Source organism: Triticum aestivum, chromosome 4A (assembly GCF_018294505.1).
Source record: "Triticum aestivum cultivar Chinese Spring chromosome 4A, IWGSC CS RefSeq v2.1, whole genome shotgun sequence".
Taxonomy (NCBI): Eukaryota; Viridiplantae; Streptophyta; class Magnoliopsida; order Poales; family Poaceae; genus Triticum; species Triticum aestivum.
In genome coordinates this window covers 176,403,040-176,409,895 of record NC_057803.1, presented here as the reverse complement: position 1 = coordinate 176,409,895, position 6,856 = coordinate 176,403,040, and positions in this window count along the sequence as shown.

Here is a 6,856-nt window from a genome sequence, read left to right as displayed (position 1 = left end):
TTGTTAAGGGTTTTGTCATCTTTCCAGAGGTGCAACCCATGTATTTTTGTGATGTGTGTGGTGACTAGTGCAAGCTTGCAAAGTGAGGCACTCGGTAATTCTGTTTTCAGGGACTTAGCAATTCCACTAAGTCCTTGATCTGTTTATCTCATGTTGCCATATGTTCATGTTGTTTCCTAGTGATCCGTGCCTCTTTTGGGGATGATCAGTAAGGATGTTTTGTTAATCTTGTAGTGCTCTATCCATCCATGTCTTTGATTGCAATTATGGAGCACCCTAGCTTGAGTCAATCGAGCTCTACTTTGGCTATTTTGTGAATCTGGGCAGATTGTCAACTTGTTTGCAATTTTGCCTATGGTGTTGTAGTTGATCTGTGCATGCTATGCTATTGCTCTTGCCATGTCTAGCTTGCATTTTGAGTGTTCTTGATAGATGTATGCTTATATTTTCATTACTTGCACTGTAGTGAGTGCATCGAGCTCGTAAACATGCCTACTTGAGTTATATTTCAGCATGTGCCAGTTTTCACTAAGTCTGAAAACTGATTATGTTTTTGCGATGTTCACGTGCTTGTTAGTATATTTTCTAATCCATTTTGGCTCAAGGTCACTAAGGGACTTTTCTTAAGCTATTTGAGTAGCTCCATGCCATGTTTTACTTTGCCATGTTCAGGTCCTTTTTCATGTAGTTTTGTTGCTCCGAAGAATGCTACCTGATCTGAAATTCCAGACAAGTGTTAATTTCACTAAGTCTGAGATCTGTTTGCCATATGCATTTTTGCCATGCTTGTTTGAACCTGTTAATGGATGAATTGGCCGTAGCTTAGTGCTAGACTTTTGTTAAGCATCTTGAATGCATCCCTGCCATGTATTTTGTTGTCATGTTTGGGTGCTGTAGCATGTTCATTTTGTTGCATTTAGATGGCTACTTGCTGTAAATCACAGACCGGTGTCATATTTGAATCGCTTGCCATTTCCAAACCGTAACTCCTATTCCGGTGTTCTTTATATCGTTTTCAAGCGATTTATATCATCTTTCCAGTGGCACACTTGGATTTCTAAGTTGAGGCCAGGATCTTGCTTTTCCTGTCATATCTTGCAATTTGCATCCCGCATCGCATCCCGCATAGCATATCATCATTGCATCATATTGTTTGATCCTTGCACGTGGTTGATTGTGCCCTTGTTGCTTGTTTGTCTTGTTTGGGTAGAGTCGGAAGACGAGTTCGCTAACGAGGAGCCCGTTGAGTTTTCTTTCGAGGATCCAGTCAACTCTGACAACTGTGCAGGCAAGATGATCATACCCTCGAAGTCACTACTATCTTTGTTATGTTAGTTTGCTCGCTCTTTTGCTATGCCAATGCTACAATGCCTACCACTTGCTTTCAAGACTCCCAAATTTCCATGTCAAACCTCTAACCCACCATGTCCTAGCAACTGTTGATTGGCTATGTTACCGCTTTGCTCAGCCCCTCTTATAGCGTTGCTAGTTGCAGGTGAAGTTTGGAGGCCGTTCCTTGTTGGAACATTTATTTACTTGTTGGGATATCATTATATTGCTATGTTATCTTAATGCATCTATATACTTGGTAAAGGGTGGAAGGCTCGGCCTCTCACCTAGTGTTTTGTTCCACTCTTGCCGCCCTAGTTTCCGTCATATCGGTGTTATGTTCCCGGATTTTGCGTTCCTTACGCGGTTGGGTTATAATGGGAACCCCTTGATAGTTCACCTTGATTAAAGCTTTTCCAGCAATGCCCAACCTTGGTTTTACCATTTGCCACCTAGCCTTTTCTTTCCCTTGGGTTCTGCGGACTCAAGGGTCATCATTATTTTAACCCCCCCCCCCGGGCCAGTGCTCCTCTGAGTGTTGGTCCAAACTGTCAGCCGCCGGTGGCTACCAGGGGCAACTCTGGGCTGGCCTACCGGAAGTTTAGACAATTTGAGTGTGCCCTGAGAAAGAGATATGTGCAGCTCCTATCGGGATTTGTCGGCACATTCGGGCGGTGTTGCTGGTCTTGTTTTTTAACCTGTCGAAGTGTCTTGAATAACCGAGATACCGAGTCTGATCGGAACGTCTTGGGAGGAGGTCTATTCCTTCGTTGACCGTGAGAGCTTGTCATGGGCTAAGTTGGGACTCCCCTGCAGGGATTTGAACTTTCGAAAGTCGTGCCCGCGGTTATGGGCAGATGGGAATTTTTTAATGTCCGGTTGTAGATAACTTGAACCTTAACTTATTTAAAATGAATCAACTGAGTGTGTTACCATGATCGCCTCTTCTCGGCGGAGTCCGGGAAGTGGACACGGTGTTGGAGTTATGTTTGCGCAGGTTGTTCTCTAGTTTCTTGCTCGCGCTTTGCCTCCTCTTCTCGCTCTCTTTTGCGAATAAGTTAGCCACCATACTTGCTAGTCGCTTGCTGCAACTCCACATATTAACCTTGCCATACCTTTAAGCTTAAATAGTCTTGATCGCGAGGGTGCGAGATTGCTGAGTCCCTGTGGCTCACAGATTACTATTACACCAGATGCAGGGCCTGATGATTCCGCTCCAGGAGACGCGCTTGAGCTCAAGTGGGAGTTCGACGAAGACTCTCAACGTTACTATGTTTCCTTTCCTGATGATCAGTAGTGGTGCCCAGTTGGGGGTGATCGGGACCGTGTCGCATGTTGGGTTCTCTTTTATTTTGGCGCCATAGTCGGGCCATGAGTGTTCGGATGATGTAATGTAATTTATGTACTTGTTTGACGTGGCGAGTGTAAGCCAACTATGTTATCTCCCCTTTATGATTTATATTACATGGGATGTTGTGAAGATTGCCTAACTTGCGACATATGCCTTCAATGCGATTATGCCTCTAAGTCGTGCCTCGACACGTGGGAGATATAGTCGCATCGAGGGTGTTACAAGTTGGTATCAAAGCCTTCCCCGACCTTAGGAGCCCCATTGCTTGATCATTATTAGCGGCCGAGTTGTGTCTAGAAAAATGTTTTTGAGTCATTACGAATTATATATCGGAGAGTTTAGGAATTCTTTTTACTTCCCAGTCTCCTCATCTCTCTGGTAAGGCATCCTGACATAGAGTTTTGACTCTTCTCTTCTCAAATTTCACTAAAAAAAATTTAGGATCACACGGGTATCTTGGAATCGTTCCGATGGTTTTATGATGAGAACATTGTCTTGGTGCCTCCTGTTAGGGGTTTAGTGGAAGTGTCCTAGGGAGTTGAGATCTGAGGTGTTGTCATCATAATTTTATCGTTGCAATTCTGGAATACCTGAGTTTAGTACGCCGACATCGAAAATCTCTTTTATGCAGTTCGTTGGTGAGATAACCTCGACGCCACCCAGTACTAGGGCGGGAGTTCGGGAGTATCGCCATAACTTGTATAACGGATGCTTTTCGAAGGTTGAGGTAGATGGTTTCCGAAGGTTTCTTGGTTATGTGTTGAAGGATGGATACAGCTGGATGTAGGATTTGCTAGTTTGGGTGAGATATTATGCTTCCCCTGTATCCCCAACACCTGATTGCATAACCGGAAAGGTTCGGGAGTTTCATAGGTGGGAATTCTAGTAGCTCTAGTTCTTCTTCCATGGATATTGGTTTGAGATTGGGATTTCTTACCGATTATTCGTTCTTGATCCGTACCTTGTTGATTTATTTCTCTACCTTAATTCTACATGGCTTCTCAATTTATGGATATGTGACCATTTCAAGAGGAATGCATTCGTTCATTTTGTTCGGATGTGAAGACTATATGTTGCAATTTTCATTCCATTGGATTCAGCTTCAATATTTGTCTGTCTATGTGCTAATGGTGGTCAACCTCTTCAGGATGGCTCCTCCAACGCGCACGACTCCGAATCCTGATCCGCCACCACCTCCACCTCCTCCGGAGGCATGGCAAGCTACGATGGCCGCAACCAAAACAAACACATAGTTGATCATGCAAATTCTTCCAGAGCGCAATCAAGGCAAGCAAGGGAATCAAGGCAACAATCAGAATCACTTTGCTACACTCAACCAGTTCCTTGCTAACGGGCCAAAGACTTTCAGCAATTGTGTTGAGGCAACCGATGCTGACGATTGGCTAGTGGATCTGTGCAAGCATTTCGAGTGCAGTAACATCAGGCCTGAGGACTTTGTTAAGTTCGCTTCCTTCCAACTCAAAGATCAAGCTGCAGAATGGTTCCAGCAGTACAAGGACTCCAGAGGTGGACGTGTTATCACTTGGGATGATTTCCGTCGAGATTTTCGAGCTCATCATATTCCTCAGAGCATGGTTGAAAGCAAGCGTGAGGAATTCTGCAACCTGAAGCAAGGCTCTTTGTCTGTCTATGACTACAACAAGTTGTTCCAGAAGCTCGCCCGCTTTGCTAAGCAGGACGTACCTGATGAGAAGAGCATGATATACCAGTTCAGGGGTGGTCTCAGAGAAGAAATTCAGCTAGCTCTTGTTCTCTTCGAGCCCTTGAGATACGATGACTTCTACAACATGGCATTGAAGCAAGAGGCTGCTCAGTTGAGGTGTGATGCTTCCAAGAAGCAAGTCAGAGATGTTACTCCTTCTTCCTCTACTCAAGTGGCCAAGCAGCAGAAGTATTGGCTTCCTCCTCCTCTGTTCCGTCAGCCGTATCAGCAGAAGAGCAAAGGTGGCAGTGGATCTTCCCACCCACCCAACCCTGGCTTTCAGAACAAGACTTCGTCTCAAGCTCCAAGATCGAGTGCTCCATATCACCGTCCGCTTTCAGAGGTCACGTGCAACAAGTACCAACAGAAGGGTCACTATGCCAACAAGTGTTTCAACCAGAGGCGTCTTCCTTCTCCTCCTGTCAGATCGGCAAGTACAGCTGTGGTCAAGCATAACCCCAAGTACGCCAAGGTCAATATGGTGAATGCAGCTCAGGCAGAGGATTCGTTAGATGTGATTATGGGTAACCTTCCTGTTAATGATGTTCCTGCAAAAGTTCTTTTTGACACTGGTGCATCGCATTGCTTTATCTCGAGACCTTTTGCATCTAAGCATGGGTGGTTTTCTCAAGTTATGCATAAGCCATTAGCAGTTGTCTCTCCGGGTAGATGCTTGCTTGCTAACTACGAAGTTTCGGATATTTCTATCTCGATGGGTGATTTCAAGTTTCTGGCTTCTCCAATGATCCTTGGTAACTCGGATATTGGTCTTATTCTCGGAATGGATTGGCTTTCTAAGCACAAGGCTCAGCTTGATTGTGCAGCCAGGCAGATTCAATTGACTCATTCGTCTGAGGATGTAATTGTCTTTACCGCTCGGGATAATACTATCTGTCTGTTTTCTCTCAATGAGAAGGGTGAATTGGATGCTATCTCGCAGATTCCAGTCGTTTGCGAATATCAAGACATCTTTCTAGAAGAGCTTCCAGGAATGCCTCTGCACGGCCAGTTGAGTTTGTTATTGATCTTGAGCCCGGCACGGAACCTGTGTGCAAGCGTCCTTACAAGCTCGGACCTGAAGAGTTGAAGGAGCTGAAGAAGCAACTTGATATTCAAGAGAAAATGGGTCTCATCCAGCCTAGTTCTTCTCCGTGGGGTTGTGGTGTTCTTTTTGTGAAGAAGAAGGATGGAACGGACCGACTTTGTGTGTTACCGTCCATTGAACAAGAAGACCATCAAGAACAAATACCCACTTCCCAACATCAACGAGCTGTTCGAACAACTCAAAGGTGCCCAAGTATTCTCCAAGCTTGATCTTCGTATGGGTTATCATCAGATTCGAATCCGTGAGCAAGATATTCCCAAGACGGCTTCCAGGACAAGCTATGGTTCATATGAATACGCTGTCATGTCTTTTGGCCTCGTCAACGCTCCTCCGACGTTCTCTCGCATGATGAACTTCATCTTCAACGCCTACACCAATGACTTTGTTTTGGTCTATCTCGACGACATTCTGGTTTTCTCCAAGAACAAGGAAGATCATGCCAAGCACTTGCGTTTGGTACTCGATAAGCTCAGGGAACACAAGTTCTACGCCAAGTTCTCCAAGTGTGAATTTTGGCTCGATGAGGTTCTTTATCTTGGTCATGTCATCTCTGCCAAGGGCATTGCCGTGAATCCTGAGAAGGTGTCTGCAATTGTGAATTGGGAACCTCCTCAGAATGTGAAGCAACTCCGTAGCTTCCTCGGTCTCGCAAGCTATTGTCGAAGATTCGTTGAAAACTTTTCTAAGATCGCGAAGCCTCTCTCTATCTTCTCCGGAAGCACGTCAAGTACGTTTGGTCTCCGAAGTGTGACATTGCTTTCAACACTTTGAAAGAGAAATTGATCACTGCTCCAGTTCTGACTCCACCTGATGAATCCAAGCCGTACGAGGTCTTTTGTGATGCCCGCTCGAAGGTCTTGGCGCAGTTCTGATGCAAGAGAAGAAAGTTGTTGCTTATACCTCTCGCCAGTTGAAGCCTAATGAGAAGAACTACCCCACTCATGATCTTGAGTTGGCGGCAGTTGTGCATGCTCTTTTGACTTGGAGACATCTTCTATTGGGAAGAAAAGTGGACATTTTCACTGATCACAAGAGTCTCAAGTACATCTTCACTTAGCCTAATCTCAACCTCAGGCAAACTCGATGGGTCGAAATGATTCAAGAGTATAATCCGAGTATCGAGTATACTCCAGGCAAGGCCAATGTGATTGCTGACGCATTGAGCAGGAAAGCTTACTGCAACAGTCTGATTCTTAAGCCTTATCAACCCGAGCTTTGTGAAACTTTCCGCAAACTTAATCTACAAATTGTTCCTCAAGGTTTCCTCGCCAACCTTCAAGTCTCTCCTATCTTGGAAGACCAGATTCGCCAAGCACAGCTTCTTGATGCTATGGTGAAAAAGGTGAAG